The sequence below is a fragment of the Cynocephalus volans genome, chromosome Y, assembly GCF_027409185.1.
Source record: "Cynocephalus volans isolate mCynVol1 chromosome Y, mCynVol1.pri, whole genome shotgun sequence".
Classification (NCBI taxonomy): Eukaryota; Metazoa; Chordata; class Mammalia; order Dermoptera; family Cynocephalidae; genus Cynocephalus; species Cynocephalus volans.
In genome coordinates this window covers 9,177,862-9,196,011 of record NC_084479.1, presented here as the reverse complement: position 1 = coordinate 9,196,011, position 18,150 = coordinate 9,177,862, and the positions used below count along the sequence as shown (strand labels likewise).

At 40.4% G+C, this 18,150-nt stretch overlaps 1 pseudogene; it reads left to right on the top strand.

The window, feature by feature from the left end:
- LOC134368987 (XK-related protein 3-like) overlaps positions 1–13,472 on the top strand; it is a 39,665-nt pseudogene extending 26,193 nt beyond the window's left edge.
- The last annotated feature ends 4,678 nt before the right edge of the window (positions 13,473–18,150 follow it).

Here is an 18,150-nt window from a genome sequence, read left to right as displayed (position 1 = left end):
CTAATGTCCACAGCCAAGCTGGGCACAGCTGGGTAAATGTCAGTGCCTCAGGCTGAGCACAAGCATACCAGGATCTCTCAACTGGGTTAAACTGCATCAATGCTGAGCTGCCTCCACCTCCTCCAGTGCTCACTTCTCCTACAGCAATAGGCTTTCCCTACTGAGTCATAGAAAACACATGAACTTGGGGAGCGGGGGGCCTATAATCTTTCTGAGTCTGTGGCTTCCTGGGGTCCCTGACCATGGGGTCTGAATGTCTAATTTTAAAAGTCCTAGAGTTAAAGTGAAGGGAGAGGAAAGTGCTGCAAGGGAGAAGAGGATATAGGGTGGGCTGACTGGGAAAATTGTAATGCTGAAGACCAACCAGTAAATTCAACTTAGATGTGATTTGCTCTTTAAAACATCCTTTCTTTTGGAGGTGAGGGCAGCCCCCACAGACAGCCATCAAGGGCATTCAGCATCATCACACTGGTGGCCCACAATTTCTGCAGACACCACTATCATATGGGTGGTCCACCACAGCCACCACTGCCACAAAGGCAGCCTGCTGCCACTGCAAGGGTGACCCACCACCACAGCAATGGTCACCAACCCTGTAGCAGCCACTCTGCTGTATTGACACAAGGAGGGTCATCAGCAGGGAAAGAGGTGAGCAAGTGCACACTCACAATACAGACAAAAAAGAGTGGGGAAAATATTTGCAATCTATACACCCAACAAGAGATTAATATGCAGAATACATAAGGAACACAAACAACTTAACAGTAAACAAACAAGTAACTCAATTCAAAATGGGCAAAGAGAATAGACATTTCTTAAGAGATGATATGCAAATGGCTAACACAGAAATGAAAAAATGCTCAACATCACTAAGCATCAGCAAAATGCAAATCAAAACCACCTTGAGATATCACCTCACCCCAGTTAGACTTCCCATTATTAAAAAGACCAAAAATAACAAATGCTGGTGAGAATGCTGGTGGGAGTGTCAATTAGTGCAGCCATTATGGAAAAGACTAAGGAAGTTCCTCAAACAACTACAGAGGGAACATCCACATAATCCAGCAACCCCAGTACTTTGTGCATACCCTAAGGAGTGGACATCATCATGTTGAAGGGACACCTGCACTCCCATGTTTAACATAGCTATATTTACAATAGCCAAGACTTGGAATTTTAAACATAGAAAACTCCCCACACTAATTTATACACTATAGAACTAACTTTGTTTTCTCTTTGTAGCTTGCCCTTAATGATTAACTAAGAGTGTATCAAAAGCAGACATTGTGTCTTACATGATACATCTCCCAAAGCAGGATGCAGCTGTCCATCACACTTGAAAATCCTGTATACCTTTCTCAAAGTATCCTGTCTTTTCTGATACATCTCTCAATGCATACTGTTTGAGCAGATACATTTACCTATATAAACCCAGTCCTCAGCCAGTCAGGGAGGCAGTTGGGACTTCACTGTATGTCTCCTGGTTGATGTCTTCTGAAATAAGAAGCTTTTCTTTAAGTTCTGTATAGCAAGCATGAACAGTGATTCTATAGTGGTGAGCACTTGGACCCACATAGGTCAGGGATTCCTCCAACTAAGTTGTCCTCTCACATTTTGGCTAATCATGAGCAGGAACTGTACAGGACTTCTTCATTACCAGAACCAACCTAAATGTCCGCTGAAGGATGACTGGATAAGGAAAATGTGGTGTGTGTATGTGTATGTGTGTATGTGTGGAGGATATTACTCTGCAATAAAAAAGAATGAAAGTCTGCTGCTCATAGCAACATGGATGAACTCAGAGAAAATTATTTTAAGTGAAATAAGCCAGGCACTACAGAAAGGGAAATACTCCTTGTCCACAGTCATAAGTAGGAGCTTAAAAAAAGGGAAAAATCATTTTAAATGAAAGAAAGAAAGATACAACAATCACAATAATTCATTGAACTTTCAAAAGGAGAGAAGAGAACAGAATTTAGGCCACTAGAGATGGGAAAGGGGGAGAGAAAGTGGGTTAAGCAAGAAATTGGTAAAGGGACACAAAATATGATAACATTGTGTAATGTTGAATATACTAATTTGAGTATCACATATGGCTCACAGGTATTGATTTTCAATGCTGTACTCTAGAATTTATACAATGGATACCCCACAAATACATACAATCGATTATGTTCCAACAACAAGAAAAAAAGTGAGCATGGATCTACCATATTCTGTGTAGATTAGTAGAATTGAAAGGATTTCTCTTCCTTCAACTCAACAATGTATTTCTCAACTCAATGGAATTTTGAAAATATCACTTGAAGGAAACCCTAAAGAGAACTGAATGAGACATACTAGAAATTTAAATATGGGATTTTCTTCACCATTTCAGATGTTCAAAGTCTTTACCCCTTAATTTGGTTAGATGAGGTTGTTTGGGAGAAATGGGGCATGAAGCTGAAGATGAGTAATAACAACTTGTCCACCATTCCCAACCATTACTACTACCATCAACGGCTGAGATTTTACATCTGGACACAACAATTTTTTTCCCTTTTTCCCATTGCTCCATCTAGGGCTCTTTGCTGCTTCAGATTGTTAGTCTCTGTAACTCCCTAGCAGTCTGTTTGATAACCCTTTTGTGTATAGGTGTGTCTGTTCTGGCTATCCCTTTCAGGCCAGACTAACATTTCTGGATCAGCCAGCGCTCTCTTGAACCTCTCAGGTCTGTGGGAGAGCCCACTGCACCTGTGATGATACCTTTAGCCTGTGTGTCTGGAAATTCTGTACTCCCAACACTGTGCTGGGGGTTGATTTGTCATAGAAAAACTAACAGGCCTTCAGTGGCCCTCCTTAGGAACTTTACTCCGGGTCCTGAGACAGTAGCATTCTAACAGGGGGATTTGCACGATTACAGATATTGTGTTGTTACTTTACATAATGTATAGTAGCCTGTTCCTATAAAACAATAATACAAACAACCAAACACCCACAATGAAAGCCTTACAGTCATTTGTAAAAAGAAGTCTAAGCAATTGCTGAAAGGCACTAAAAACATCCACTGGCCCAAGACCTTGCTACCCGTCTGCCAGCTGCTTTGAAGCACAAAGCATACATCTGTCTTCCCTCCATTTCCTGGTAAATGAAGTAACACCTGAAGATATATTTCTTTCTCAGGAATTTCTGTACCCTTGGAAAGTATCTAAGGTTACTTCCATTCTAGGCATCCCACCTAATTTATGCTTTGACTTGGGACCCAGGGTAGGAGACAGTTGCAATCAAAGGGCAGTAAAGTGTAAATGGCTGTTCTATATGGCATTTAGAGGGTTTTGGGGGCATTTGGGGAAGGAACACCGTAAGAGCAGGCCCAAGTGGTACTAGCAACATTGTCTCAAAATTTCTGCCCTAAACTCATCATTTGGGGGCCCTTAGCTCCCCAAGCCTTGGAAAGGTAGATGAACCACCTTCTACACTCCAGGTGTGACTGGGACTATGAGTGTCAGGTGAACAGGTGTAAATACAAGCCACATAGGGATTTGCTGAGTGCTGTAGCTCCAAGGAGGCTGTGTCTAGTCTAAATTGACGAACCCTGGAAGCCACCACTCTTTACCTTTACCCAGCTTGCTGGTCTATGGCCTCAGCAGTGGTGATAGAAACAAAGCAGGTTTCTAAAGTAAATTTTGCGTTGGGAAGAGTCTCAGGATCTCAATGTTGACATCTTGCTCCAAAGGTGAAAATAGGATGTGGTTTAGATTGTGGTCCAGTAACTTACTGACAAAGAAAGGTCGAAAAACAGGGGAAATGCGCTAGAAAATGCACATGGACATTTTTAGCTTTATGACGTAATTTCTGTTCAATGGTTATAACTTCTCTATTTTTACTCATTAGTAAAAATGAGACAACTCCAGAATGATGTGTCCCCTTCTCTATGTAAATTTTCCTATGAAAACTTTTTTGAATGTAATAGACTTCAGCACTTTGCCACCCTTTTTTCTGTATTTCCCAGGTCTATTCTCATGTTTGGTTCCTAACAAAGTTCTCTAAAATCCTTTTGCCACAACAGCTTTAATTTTCCATTTACAGTGGGAACCCAAGGTCAAGGGGGTACATAGCACCAGCTACATGTTAGCAAACCCAGAGCACCAGCCTCCTGCCTCAATCATTTTGTATACTTCTTGGCTTTTCTCTTTCCTCAGAGCAGCTTCAAAGACTTACCATGTCCAAGCCCCTCGCCAACCCTTCGCCTCAGCCTTCCCTGAGGCTCAGATTTGTTCTAAGTACCTCTTTTCTTTGCAAGTTTGTTTGGCAGCTGCCCAGTACAGGGAGTTGGAGGGAGTAGGTGGTGTGGGTTATGTGTGTGAGGTGGATCCAAACCTGTGACCTTGGTTTTAACAGGCTGTGCTGTACCCGACTGAACTGACCGGGCAGTGCAGGCTTTTACAATTCTAACACTGTGCTTCCCACTTCTTTAGGGCCTTGCACAGCTATTTTACTATTCTTTTCTGGTTTATTCCAAACATTTGCTTTTGTCCCAGCCTCTCTTTAAACCAAAGTTTTGGTGGGAACAGAAGGCAGTGCAGGCATAAGTGGCTCTTGGTGCTGGAAGATGGGTGGCACCAGACCAGAACTTGCTGGAACCACAACCTAATCACCCTCCTGCCAGCCATTCATATACAAACTGTTACAGTTAGCCTATACTCATATCCCTATCCTTGAGGTCCTGGTGACCCAGAAGGTTATCCAGGCCAGAGGAACTGTTGTGACCAGGGAAGAACAATATGAGGTTTTTATCAGTCAGCCTGGAATTTTTGGCAGTCCTTAATTTTGCTCCTGGCAAGAGGCACTAGTTGCCTCTTCTTTTTTTCACCACCCCAGTTTTTGTTTTGTTTTGTTTTTCAATTTTGATAGACAACACATTTTTACATAATGTGAAATTTATCTTCTCAACTGTTTCCAAGTGGCTGTTTTAGTAGTGTTAAGTATAGTCACACTGTTAGGCAACCAGTATCTAAAACTTTCTCATCTTGCAAAAATAAAACTCTACAGCCATTATTCTAGGTACCTCATATAAATGCAATAATAAAGTATTTGTCTTTTTCTGTGATTAGCTTATTTCGCTTAGCATAACATCCTCAAAGTTGATCCATTTTGTAGCATGTGCCAGAATTTTATTCCTTATTTAAGGCAGAATAATATTCTATTCTATTCCATTCCATTTTATTTTTCCATTCATCTGTTGATGGACACCTGGGTTGCTTCTGCCTGTTGGCTATTGTGATTAGTGGTGCTATGAACATGGATGTGCAAATATCTCATTAGGATGCTACTTTAAATTCTTTTGGATATATACCTAGAAGTGGAATTGCTGTATCATATGGTAATTCTATTTTTTAAATTTTGAGGAATTGCCTACTGTTTTCCATTGTGACTGCTACATTTTACATTCCTAGCAACAGTGTACATACTCACCAACACTTGTTATTTTCTCTCCTCTTTTTAAAATAGTAGCCATCTAAATGGATGTGAGGCCATATCTCACTATGATTTTGATTTGAATTTTCCTAATAATTACAAATGTTGAGCATCTTTTCATATACTTGATAAACATTTGCATATCATCTTTGGAGAAATATCTTTTCAAGTCTTTTACCTATGTTTTAGTTATTTTACTCTTCCTTCCTCACAGCTGGCTGGTACAGGGATTGAACTTGGACCTCGGTGTTATCAGTGCCAGGCTCTAACCAACTGAACTAAGCAGTAGCCTGTGCATCTTTTAATCAGGTGATTTTGTTGTTGAATTGTAGGATTTCATTTTATATATATATATATATTTTTTTTTTCGTGACTGGCACTCAGCCAGTGAGTGCACCAGTCATTCCTATGTAGGATCCGAACCCGCGGCGGGAGCGTTGCCGCGCTCCTAGCGCAGCACGCTACCGAGTGTACCACGGGCTCGGCCCTTCATTTTATATTTTGGATATTAACCAAGGAATTAATATATTGATATTTGATTAGCAAATATTTTCTCATATTCTGTTGGTTGCTTTTTTTACTGTTTAATGTACTTTTTTTGGTTTGTTGGTTTGTTTTGTTTTTAGAGACAAGGTCTCCCTGTGTTGCCCAGGCTAGAGAGTCATGGCTGTTCACAGGCATGGTCCCATTACTGATCAGCAAGGGAGTTGTGATCTGCTCCATTTCTGACCTGGCCTTGTTCACCCTTCCTTAAGCAACCTCGTGATTGATGGCTCCGGAGGAAGTCACCATACTGATAAGAAACAGTATAGACACCCAATTGGTATAGCACACTACAGCTCACAACTCCTGGACTCAAGCCATCCTCCAGCATCAGCCTCCCAAGTAGCTATGCCTACAGGTGCACAACATGCCCAGCTGTTGTGGTTTTTGATGTCAAGAAGTTTTCTTTTGATGGAGTCCCTTTCATCTGTTTTAGTTTTCATGACCAACTTTCGATGTTGTGTCCAGGGAATCCTTGCCAAATTAAATGTCAGAAAGCTTCCCCTCCTGTCCCCCCCCCCCACCTTTTCAGGAAACTTCATAGTTTCAGCTCTTAAACTAAGGTCGTGGATCCAATTTTAGTTAATTTTTGAATATGGTGAACAATCAGAGTCTGATGACATTCTTTTGCATGTAGATACTCAGTTTTTCCAGCACCACATTTTTGAATGGTCTGTCTTTTCCCCATTGAATGGTCTTGCCACCATTTGTCATTGACTTTGAAGGGAAAAGTGTATTTCTGGGCTTTCTGTTCTCCATTGGTCAAGGTGTCTGTCTTTATGCCAGTACCACACTGTTTTAATTATTGCAGCTTTGTGGTCAGTTTTGAAATTAAAAGGAGTGAGACCTCCAATTTTGTTTTTTCCATGGTTGTTTTGGCTATTCCAAGTCCCTGGCCACTTGGGTTTTGTATCCACCAGTGACGTAGCAAGAGAAACTGTTTCAGATATGTGGTTTTAAGAGTTTGTTGGAAATCCTCATCTGTAACTGCACAGGGGACTGCTTCCTTTATATTGCCTAGAGTAAGAAATGTGGAGTTCTAGGAGTCAGCCTGGGGACTGAATAATATACTCTACTGGACTGCTTAGTCATACTCAGTCTGCATGTCAGTGGGGTGACCTACAGTGTGTGGGATTCCAGGGCCAAGCTGTCTGTCCAGGAGATACCAAATTTCTCTCTTGGGGCAGGGGCTTAGGATTTCTCCTGTGATTTTCTCCAAAGCAGTGCTGTACCCTGGGCCAATTTGTCTCAGAGCTCCTAACACAATAAATTTGTAAGCTTGCATTAAGCAAGGCATGTTTTCTCTGCTAGTGTTGATCCTTTCAGTCATGTGTGACCTTTGTGCTTGGAACCTGGGGAATCATCGTGAATGAGGAGGACAGTCTGGCCAATGCCAGCCTGCAAAGCCCAGCTGCGCTGCAGACCTAACTAGCACTTGAGTGAAGTTTTAGCACCCCTCTCTTTTACTGCCCCCATAGTAAGTTGGCAACACTACTCCTCCTACCCATGTACTCTGCCTGCAAGATATTCTAGTGGAATCTGCTGCATAAAAATGGAAAGTGTATTTTAGTGCATGGGGAAGTGGGTGATAAAGTCTATATTTGTAACATTTGTGTGGAGTGCTCAATTATTGGAGTGGTTTTATTTTGGGTGTTTGTGTTGCCTCCTATGAGAAATGAGAATACTGCTTAATGCTTTTGGTGCCCAGGGCTCCCAGCAGCACCTGCCTCTGCATGGCCAGGAATAGTCCACAGTGAGCAGGTTGACAGCCAGGTGGGTGACCCATTAAGACTCATAAAACCAGGCATTCTAATTACCAGCAGCCAAACTATGGCACTTCCCAAGGTTACATTAACCCAAACAGGGCCTCCTGCTTATTAGCCTCCAACACTAGTAGAGCTGCCAGTGGGAACTAATCAAGAGGCTGCTCCTTTCTGTAGGCAGGGAGGCTTCTTTATCTGGGGTGAACTCACTCCAATCTGCTTTGCTCACCTGCAGCTCCTCAGCTGGGACAAACAGCAGGGTGTGCACTGGCCAGGTGGGGTGGGTAAATCAGTCATTAACTTTATCTCTAGGCCCAACCACTAGAGGGAGTGACAGCCAGAGCCAACTCTACAGGATGAGCTCAAAGCCCCCACCCCAGGTGGGAGACCCCAAATGTAAATTTCTAAGACCCCCACTCATCCCCTTGTTTAACTTTCCGCTTGGAATGAGCTTGCTTGTAAGAGACACCTGAGAGTTGTGCTAATGGCTAATGGTTGATTGCATCTCTGGCCTCTGTAACTCTGTGGCTTGCCTGATTCAGAGAAGCTATCTGCTAAGTTTACAGAAAGCCTCTTAAACACATTTCCTCCCTTTGTAACCCCACCTGATGAAGACCCCAGCTTGGGTGACTCTGCCTGGATACAGGCAGGGCCAATAAAGAAGCTTGCATGCTTGCTCAAGAAAGATATAAAACCCCAGTTCTCCCTGCACTCAGGGCCCAGGAATTCAGAATGAGAGTTCACCTGGGACCACTAGCATAATAAATCATCTGACTTCTCCATCTGTCTGAGTGTCTGCATTTCCTTGCTTACTTTTTCTGTAACACTACTAGTTGCCAGCAAACTGGGAGCATGAAGAGGGAAGCTGTCTCACAGGGATCTCTTGGCTCTTTCCAGAAGCCTCCTTTGCTGGGCCTTTGAAACCTGGAAAGTCAATTTACTGTGCAACGCAGTAGGGAATTTGAACATTATCAGCCTCAGCCCTCACTGCCTGCTCTTCCCAGGACAGCCTGTTTTCTTGCTTTGAATTTACCCTAAAATTGACACAAGTGTTAAGTTATTCCAAGATACTCACATAAAGTTGTTCAGTGCAGCTTTGTTAGAGCATAAGATTAGAAACAATCTACATGTCTAGCCATGACCTTGAAGATACTTTCATACAATAGAATATTCTGAAGCAATTTTTAAGAAAATAAAGATTAGTTCTGTGTACTGGTTTCCTAGGAATGATCTCAAGGTCTGTTGCTGAGGGAGAAACCATCAGGGAAGAACAATTTGTATAAAACATGTTTCAAATGGATAAGCAAAAACTTGAGAACAGAGAGAGAGGATCTGGAAGGCTGTGCAGCAGGAAAGGGAGGGCAGGACATTTCTCTCATCTTTGTAGCTTTCCATCAGTATAAAGTGCACACAGAAGGATAAATGCATAACCCCCCTCCACATTTTTATGAATGAGAATATACTGCACATCCAGTTTTGTACTTCCCCTGTGAAATTTATCCTTGGCAAATATGGAATTTTAATGTATGTTCTCTTCAACCCACTGCTTGTATTTCCTCCCCATTCTGCAGAAAGTGCCAAGGACTACTAGTCGCTTGCTTGTTGCCAGAAATGGTGGGCATATTTCAGTCCTTCCATTACTCAGCTGTTTGGAAGCATTCAAGATGCATAACCACACTCTCTTTTAATCTTGATCCTCTTGGCTTCAGCATAAACAGCCCCTGACATTATGGAGAAGCGCATACAGTCCTGTTGAGGAAATGGTTGCACATGAAGGAACTCTCAGAGCCTGTTAAGGGAGACAATGGCAAGCAATGAATTGGCAGGGATTGTAAGCCTTGATAAAAATTTTGGGTTTTGTTTTAAGTGCATTTGGAACAAATGGGGCAGTGATATCCAATAGTCATAGATCTTTTATTTATTTATTTATTTTGGTGGCTGGCCTGTGCAGGGATGGAACCCTTGACCTTGATGTTATCAGCATCATGCTGAAACCAACTGAACTAGCCAGCCGTCTCATAGAAGAATTTTTTTAGATGTCTTGTGGAGGATGGATTAGAGGAGGGTGAACCACAGACCAACTGGAATGATAATCCTGGATAATAATGTAAGGAACATGGCAGGCTTGCTTAAGATAGACAAGGGAAAATGGAGAGAAGTAGGCTTATTGGATAAAATATTTGGAAGTAGGACCATCTTAGGTTCTGGTTCTGTGGGTTTCCGAACCTTTTTCAGTCTCTTTCTTATTCTTTCCTATACTTTATTGGTTATATTTGGTACTGATCTTCCCCTTCTGCTCATCACCAACTCATCCAGACCCATGGCTTTAAATATGAATTATTGCTGATGACTAATGGCTTGAGAGCAAGTTAATTGTGGGTATGTAATAAAGGAAAAGGGGAGTTCCTGAGCTTGCAGGTAGAGCCCTTGTAGTGCTGGTGATGACTAAAGTAGAAGAAAGCAGAAGTTAGGTATTGAAAGAAAGTGAACTGAAAAGCCGGGTACTGATAAAGTTTTATTAGATATAAAATCTGCCAGGCTGTGCTCAGAATGGAGGGCATCACCAGGCCTGTGGGTGGGAGAGCTTATATAGACTGCAGGGAAGGCTGACGCGATGAGAGAGGGGTTTTGGTGCTGGAATGGAAGATAAGGCTGGTGAATGTAACCAGGTGAAAGGTTGCAGCCATGTGGGAGTAGAGAGTTTCTATTTCTCAGAAACCACGAGGTTTCTCATAAGGGAAAGGCTGGTGACCATTTTGTGCTCACTGTGTGTAAAATGGCACCGGTCACATCTAAGATCCATCAGGGGGCCGAGCCCGTGGCGCACTTGGTAGAGTGCTGCGCTGGCAGCGCGGGATGCCAGAGGATCCATTACCCTATGGGAAAGCCCAAGGGAGACTCATGGAAGTATAGGATGCATGTATTTGTGTCTTTCTGCTGACAGAGGAGCCAAGTGACCAGGGTGCATGATGGTAGGGAGGACTTACAAGTCCTATCCTTGTGAATTGTTGGAGAATATCATCCTCAAGAGATAAGAGAGGGATACCCTAGCCATGAGCAAGAAAAAGCCACAAATCAGAGCCTTTGTACAATGCTGGGTCTATTGTGAACTATTTGTTTTTCTTCTTGGTGGCAAAAGACTGAGACTGTCTTTTTCCTAGAGACCCTCACAGACAAGCAAAGGGTTTCCTGATCACAGTTGACCTTTGGGCAACTACAGTGTCCTTAATTTCATGCCATGTTGCCTCTAACAGTAACTGTATGTCCATAGTATATTTGATAACAAAACAAGTCCTTTTGACTAGGAATAATTCCTACATGATAAAAATAGCTATTGTTTATTGAGAGATTTGTTTTGTCACTTTACTACATATATTTCAAGTTATCTCATTTAATCCTCAAAATAACCCTACAGGGTAGTTATTAATATGCACACTATATATTAGAAAAAACTGAGGTCTTACAGTTACCCATATAACACACAGAGCTAATGTAGCAGGAATTCTACCTGACTCCAAAGCTAGGCTCTTTCTAGTACAGTATATTGTTTGCCTCATATGCATATGCACTGTTCCCAAATCTGAAACTATTTCTTGGATCAGATCCTACATAGTTTCTCCAAACATGTTCTTCTGTATCATCCTTGCTACTGCAGTAAATATCATAAAAGGAGTTTCACTCTTTCTGGGATCAGCAGATCTCCAATGATCTTCCGTGTTCATTATCGAAACACAGCATTTTCTTTTCTTTCTTTATATGCATGTCTGTGTATGTGTGGTTGACATTTTTGGGGATCCAAAACCATGACCTTAGTATTTAGTATTTATCATACAAAGAGTTGCCTTTCTCTCAGGTAAGTCTTGAAAAAGAGGACAAGAAGTTAATGGGAAGGGTTTCCACCCCAGAACAAGTAGATTCTTTAGTTCTCTGTGGAAAGTTTCTGCACCACAGCAACATCAAATTATGGCTCAGTGTTTGGCAAGATTATAAACCACCTTGCTTTTTCATATTTCTGAGTAACATTTTTCTGTTTGGAACTTGGTGTACATCTAGTACAGAGCAGAGATGAGATGGAAGAATTCACCAAGAACTCAGCACAAAGCTCTTCTGAAGCTGAAGAGTTCTTGAGATTTAGGGTGAAGAAGGTCACTAGCTCTTTTTCAGCTTTTAGAAGAACAATAGCTAAAATTTATTAAGGGCTACGTGCAAGGCAAAGCTCTAAACATTTTATATACATAAATAATTTGATATAGGAAAGTAACCTATAATAAAGTTACTATTATTAATCCCCATTTTGTTAATGAGTAAACTGAGACTTAAAGAACAATTAACTTGCCTAGACATTTATGGCTACTTGGTGGAGAAGCCAGGACTGGAACTTAGAGCTGATTCCCAGTGTTCAAACTTTCACCCACACCATCACTGCCACTGCCATTATGATGTGACACTCTAAATTTCAGACTTTCCAGGCACCTGTGGTCAGCTTAATTACCATGCCAATAATTGGGTGCTTTATTTGGATCTGATGGCAATGACCTTCACTACATCCAGGCATGCAAATGATGTTTTCTCAGGATATGAAGGCAGTGAATTTATACTGCAGGTCCACGTAACAGGTCTTATCTCTTCTGTAGCTTTGTAAGATGCAGCTTGTTCAGAGCAAGAAGGAACCTTCCTGGCCTACTTGCTGGCACAGGGAACACAAAGGAGAGAACATCAATCTCCATGAGAATTTGGTTCCAGTCTTTCCTCAAACCAGCCATTGTACTCTGCTCTGGGTCTGTTTTATCTATTCAGCTTCTTCCTTGCTTTGGGGTTTACTTTCTAGCTGTTGCCATAGTTCCTCATGAGAAGACACTAAACACTCATAGACTGGAACACAGACATGGTATTGCTTTGAAAGTGTCTCAGGTGGCAGATCACACTGGACCATTCCTGGAGTAGGTGATGTTACGGTTTGAAGGGTTCACCACCTCCACCAACTGAGGCCTAATCCTTCAATTATTCTGGGGAAAAAAGACAAAAATCAGGATTATAGGGAAGACAACTAATAGGATTATACAATCTATTCCTCATTTGCAATTATACTCATACATTAATTTTTTTCTCTCTGCTTTGTTCCAGTAATGATTGTTTCTGCCACATGGGGGACCAGACTTTAACATGAGCTTTGGTGAGGCAGAAGTGGGGAATATATCCAAACACTATCATTCAGCCCCTGAGTCCTCAAAACTTATGTGCCTATCACATACAAAATATAATCATTCCATCCCAATAGTCCCAATAGCTTGTTTCATCTGCAGTGGTGTTTGTGGCTTTTCCAAGTGGGCACTGCACATTGCCAATTGCCTTACAGTTCTGGGGTTCTGGCAGCCCTGCTCCCATGACTCTACTAGACATTGCCCTGGTGTGGATGGCAGGTATCTGCCTGGGCCTCCCAAGCCTTTCCATACATCCTCTGAAAACTGGGTGAAGGCTGGGGCACTGCTTCTCTGCATGCTTTTGTGTTCTGTGGGCCTGCAGACTAAACACCACGTGGATGCTGCCAAAGTTTCTGGCTTGTGCTACCCGGAGCTGCCACACAAATCACACTTGAGACCACTTGAGGCCAAGTTGCTCCAGCCAGAGTGGGCTGGATGCAGGGAGCAGCTTCACAAGACAGGGCAGAGCAGCAGTGCCCCAGGTCCTGGGACAATTTGGTCCTCCTAGGCCTCTGGGCCTGGGACCCCTCTAGAATTGAGCAACAGGGTACAGCCTAACCTAGGAGACTGCAGATAGCCTCCCTGTGGCCCCCCTCCTCAGCTGGTAAGTGATGGACTGCTAGCAGTTAGAGGAGGCTGTCCATTCTCAGCTAATGATCACCTTAGTTGTCAAATGATGTGAAATCTAGGTAGGCTGACAATGTTCAGGGCATAGCCAGGGACAATTGTAAGGAACAGTTTAATACTTCAAGAATGATTTCAGAAGGAAAGCTGTGTGTGTGTGTGTGTGTGTGTGTGTGTGTGTGTGTTTCCTGGTCTCCTTTCTTCCCCCTCTCTGTTATTTCTCATTTTGTTCCCATTTTCTCTTGCTTGTGTTACTAACCCATTAGAGTTGAAATCAGGAATTATTTGAATTAAATAATCTGTTTTAACAAAGAAAACATTTGAAAGCAACACACAGCAATTTAGGAACTATAAAATTCAGTTTACTAGAGACATAATTAACATACTCTTTGACTTTCCCTAAAGTTTGTTGCACTGAGGACAAGACAGAAGAATCAAAACCAACTTTAGTAAAACAGAAGATGGTATCAAGGCAAAAGTGAACAAAAAACTTTGGGGTGGGAAACAAAAGCCAAAGAGGGGATCTTTTTCAAAACTTTGTGGTAAAATGTACATAACATAAAATGTACCATCTTAACTACTTTTGAGTGTATAATTCACTAGTGTTATGCATATTCACTGTGTGCAACCAATCTCCAGAAATCTTTTCATCTTGCAAAGCTAAAATTCTATACCCATTAAACAACCTCCCCATTCACCAAAAGCTATGACTGAGTTATAATAAATATGTTTCTAAAAATAAACATAATTTCCTACAATTTTTTTAGAAAATAAAAGAATAGAGAATATTTCCTAACTCATTCTGTGATATCAGCATTGCCCTAATACCCAAGTCAAATAAAGGCAGTACAGGAAGGGAAAACTACAGACATGTATACATAGATGCAAAAATACTCAACAAAATCTTAGCAAATTGAATCTAACAATTTATAAAAAGAATTTTACACCTGTCAAAGTAAGATTTCTTACAGGCATGCAAGGCTGACTCAACATTAGAATACCAATTAAAGTAATCCATCACCTCAAAAGACTGAAGAAGAAATACCATATGATTAGAAGCATATCAATAGATGCAGAAAAGCATTTCAGAAAATCTAAGATCAACCTACTCACTTAATGCAGCCAGCAAAGATGGGAAATAAAAGGTATACAGACTGAAAAAGAAAAGTAACTAAATCTATGCTTATGCACAGATAAAAATAATTGTATAAGGAGAAAATGCAAAAAATCAACAATGACAAAAAACCTCTTGGAAACAGAAGTAATCATAGCAAGGTTGAAGGATACAAGATTAATATATAAAAGTCAATGATTTTCTTATACACCAAAGGAGTATAATTGGAATTTAAAATTAAAAACACAATACCGTTTATTAAGCACAAGAGAGAGAGAGAGAGAAACATCTTAATTACAAATCTAACAAAATTCACATGAAGAAAAGTAGAAATCTGTGTGAAAGTAATCAAAGAGATCTAAGTAATGAAGAGATATTCCTTGTTCATGGAAGACTATTGTTAAGATGTCAATTCTCCCTAACTTGATCTGTAAATTAAATGCAATTCCAATCAAAGTCCAAGAAGTCACTTTGTGAATACTTACAAACTGATTCTCAAGTTTGTATGGAGAGGCAAAAGACCAAGAACAGTCAACAAACATTGAAGGAGAAGATTGAAGTCAAAGGACTGACACACCACCAGAAGACTTTAAGATTCACTGTAAAGCTACAGTAATCAAGACAGTGTGTACTGGTGAAAGAACAGACAATGAGGTCCACAGGAGAGAATTACTCCTAGAAACAAACCCATACAAGTATAGCCAACTGATCTTTGTTTGATATAGACGTAAAGGTAATTCAATGGAGAAAAACAGCCTTTTCAACAGATGGTGCTGGAACAACTTGACATCTACATACAGAAAAATAAATTGAGACACTTACATTACACAAAAATTATCTTGAATTACATCCTGGACTGAAGTGTAAAATACAAACCTATAATTTATAGGACTTTTCATATATAAAACTTGAAGTTATATATAAAATAATTATAAGTTGTATATATAAACATATATAAAACTTAATGAAGATAACTTAGGGGAAAATCACAGTGACCTTGGGTATGGCAATGTCTTGTATACATCACCAAAAACATGATACATGAAATAAAGAATTGATAAGTTGGACTTCATTAAAATTAAAAATTTCTGTTTTGCAAGACACCATTAAGAGAATAAAAAGACAAGCCAAGTTTGGGGAGAAAATATTTGCAAAATACAAATTTGATAAATACATGTTTAATAATCTAAACATACAAAGAACTCTTAAAACTCAATGGTAAGGAAACAAACAATGCAATTAAAAATAGGCAAAAAAGGGTCTGGCGAATTAGCTCACTGTTAGAGTGTGCTGCTGGTAATACTGAGGTCAAGGGTTCACATCCCTAACTGACCAGCTATCAAAAATAAAATTAAAAAAAAAGGTAAAGAGCCAAAGAGACACCTCACCAAATAAGATACACAGATGGCAAATAAGCATATGAAAAGATGTTCATCATAAACATATGGGAATCATAAGTTAGGGAATCATAAGTTAAAATAACAGTAAGATACAAGTACACTCCCATTCAAATAGATAAAATCCGAAATAATGACAACACCAAATTCTAGCAAGGATGAAGTTAAAGCAACAGGAACTCTCATTCATTATGGGTGGGAATAAACAAAATCATACAGCCAGCACTCAATTGTACTTCTCAGTATATTCCCAAAGGAGTTGAAAACACATTTTCATATAATAATATGTATACAAATGCTTACAAGCAGTTTTATTCATAAATGCCAAATTAAAAGCAAGCAAGATGTTCTTCAAGGGGTGAATGGTTAAATAAAAACTGTGGCACATCCATACAATGGACCATAAGTCAGTAAGAAAAAGAAATGAACTACCAAGACAAAAAAGGAAACATAAAGGAATATTGCTCAGTGAAGGAAGCCAATTTGAAAAGGCTACATACTACATGATTACAACTCTAAGACATTCTGGAAAAGACAAAGCTACACTGACAGTAAAATGGTCTAGTTGCCATGGATTAGGGGGAAGGAACATCAAGGATTTTGGGGGCACTGAAACTGTTGGGTATGATACCGTGATGATAGACATGTCATTACACATTTCTCAAAAACTATAGCATGCACAGCACAAAGAGTGAACCCTTATTTAAACTACAGACTTTAATAGTAATGCATCAATATTGGTTCACCAGTTGTAACAATATACTAAAGGGATGCAAAATGCTAAAAATGGGGGAAATGGTGAGAGGGAGGGGGGATATGTGAACACTCTCTGTAATTTCTTTTTTTTTTTTTCTTTTCTTTTCATGGCTGGTCTTCTTTGTCATTTCAGATCAGTTTTTCTGTAACCCAATGCTACAAAAAATTAAGTCTAGTAATTAAAAAATAAATATTTTTTTCTTTTTTTAGAAGCCAAAAGCTCAAATCCAAGGTAGAGAAGAAAGGAGGTAAAAGAATAAGGAGGAGATAAACCCTGGACTTTCAGGAGTCTGATGTATCAAGGCCAAGGCAAATTTCTGTTCCACACATGAGTCTTCATTCACTATTACTTCCAATAAACTGTTCCCTTCCTCACTCCTTGGAGGAAGTGAAATAGGACATAGATTTTCTATAATCTCATATGGCGGTGATCAACTGAAACCAGGAGAAGGCCAATTTATAGAAATTGCATCTGTTTCATTGAATGGCTGGAACCAGGGGTCTGAAAATAATAATCTACTCTTTGATGTGTGAACTTGCCTAAAAATGACAAACTACATTGCCTGTACAAATGGTGTCTTTTGAAAGGTAAAGATGCTCTAGAGAGGCCTGCTTTAGGAGACCACTGTAGAGGCCCACCAGAAGGTGACCTGAGCACATATTTAAGCTGCATCAAAGACATTTATTGTATCTCCGTCTATTTATTTAGGCACTTATTTTATCTTCTGTCTATTCTGTCATGAGTTGGCATTTCCGTCATTCTTGTTTGTTTATTGTTTGTATGTTTACTGAATTAACTTTTATTAGACTTTCCTATTTGTCCTTCAAAGGTGGCTTCTGGGAGTTGGGCCTCTTTTGTCTTTTTGACCAATTCTCATCCCCAAGCCAGCAGGGGAAGGTCACAGCCTCTGTTAATCCTTTGCGTGGTGGTGTCTTTCTAAGTACCAATCACCTCCTTTTGATCACAGCTTAGTTCTCAGATTGAAGATAAGACAATTTGACAATTCTGTCTGGCCTTTTACGTGAGCCTGAAACCACCACAAATTAAAAACATCTACTAGGCTGATTTGCTGATTGCTAAACAATACGATCCTCAAACATCCCTTCCCCCAACTGTGTGTTATTCACAAATTAATCATTTAGTGTGGGAAATAAATCAGGGAGGTCTAGGAGCCTCACAGGAGACAAACACAGCACAGGCCCTTTCCAAAGAAGCTTCCCAGGAAGCTGAGTGAGCAGACCTGCCAGGAATTGGGAGCTTCACCTGCTGGAATGTAAAGAACACCTTTGGCCTT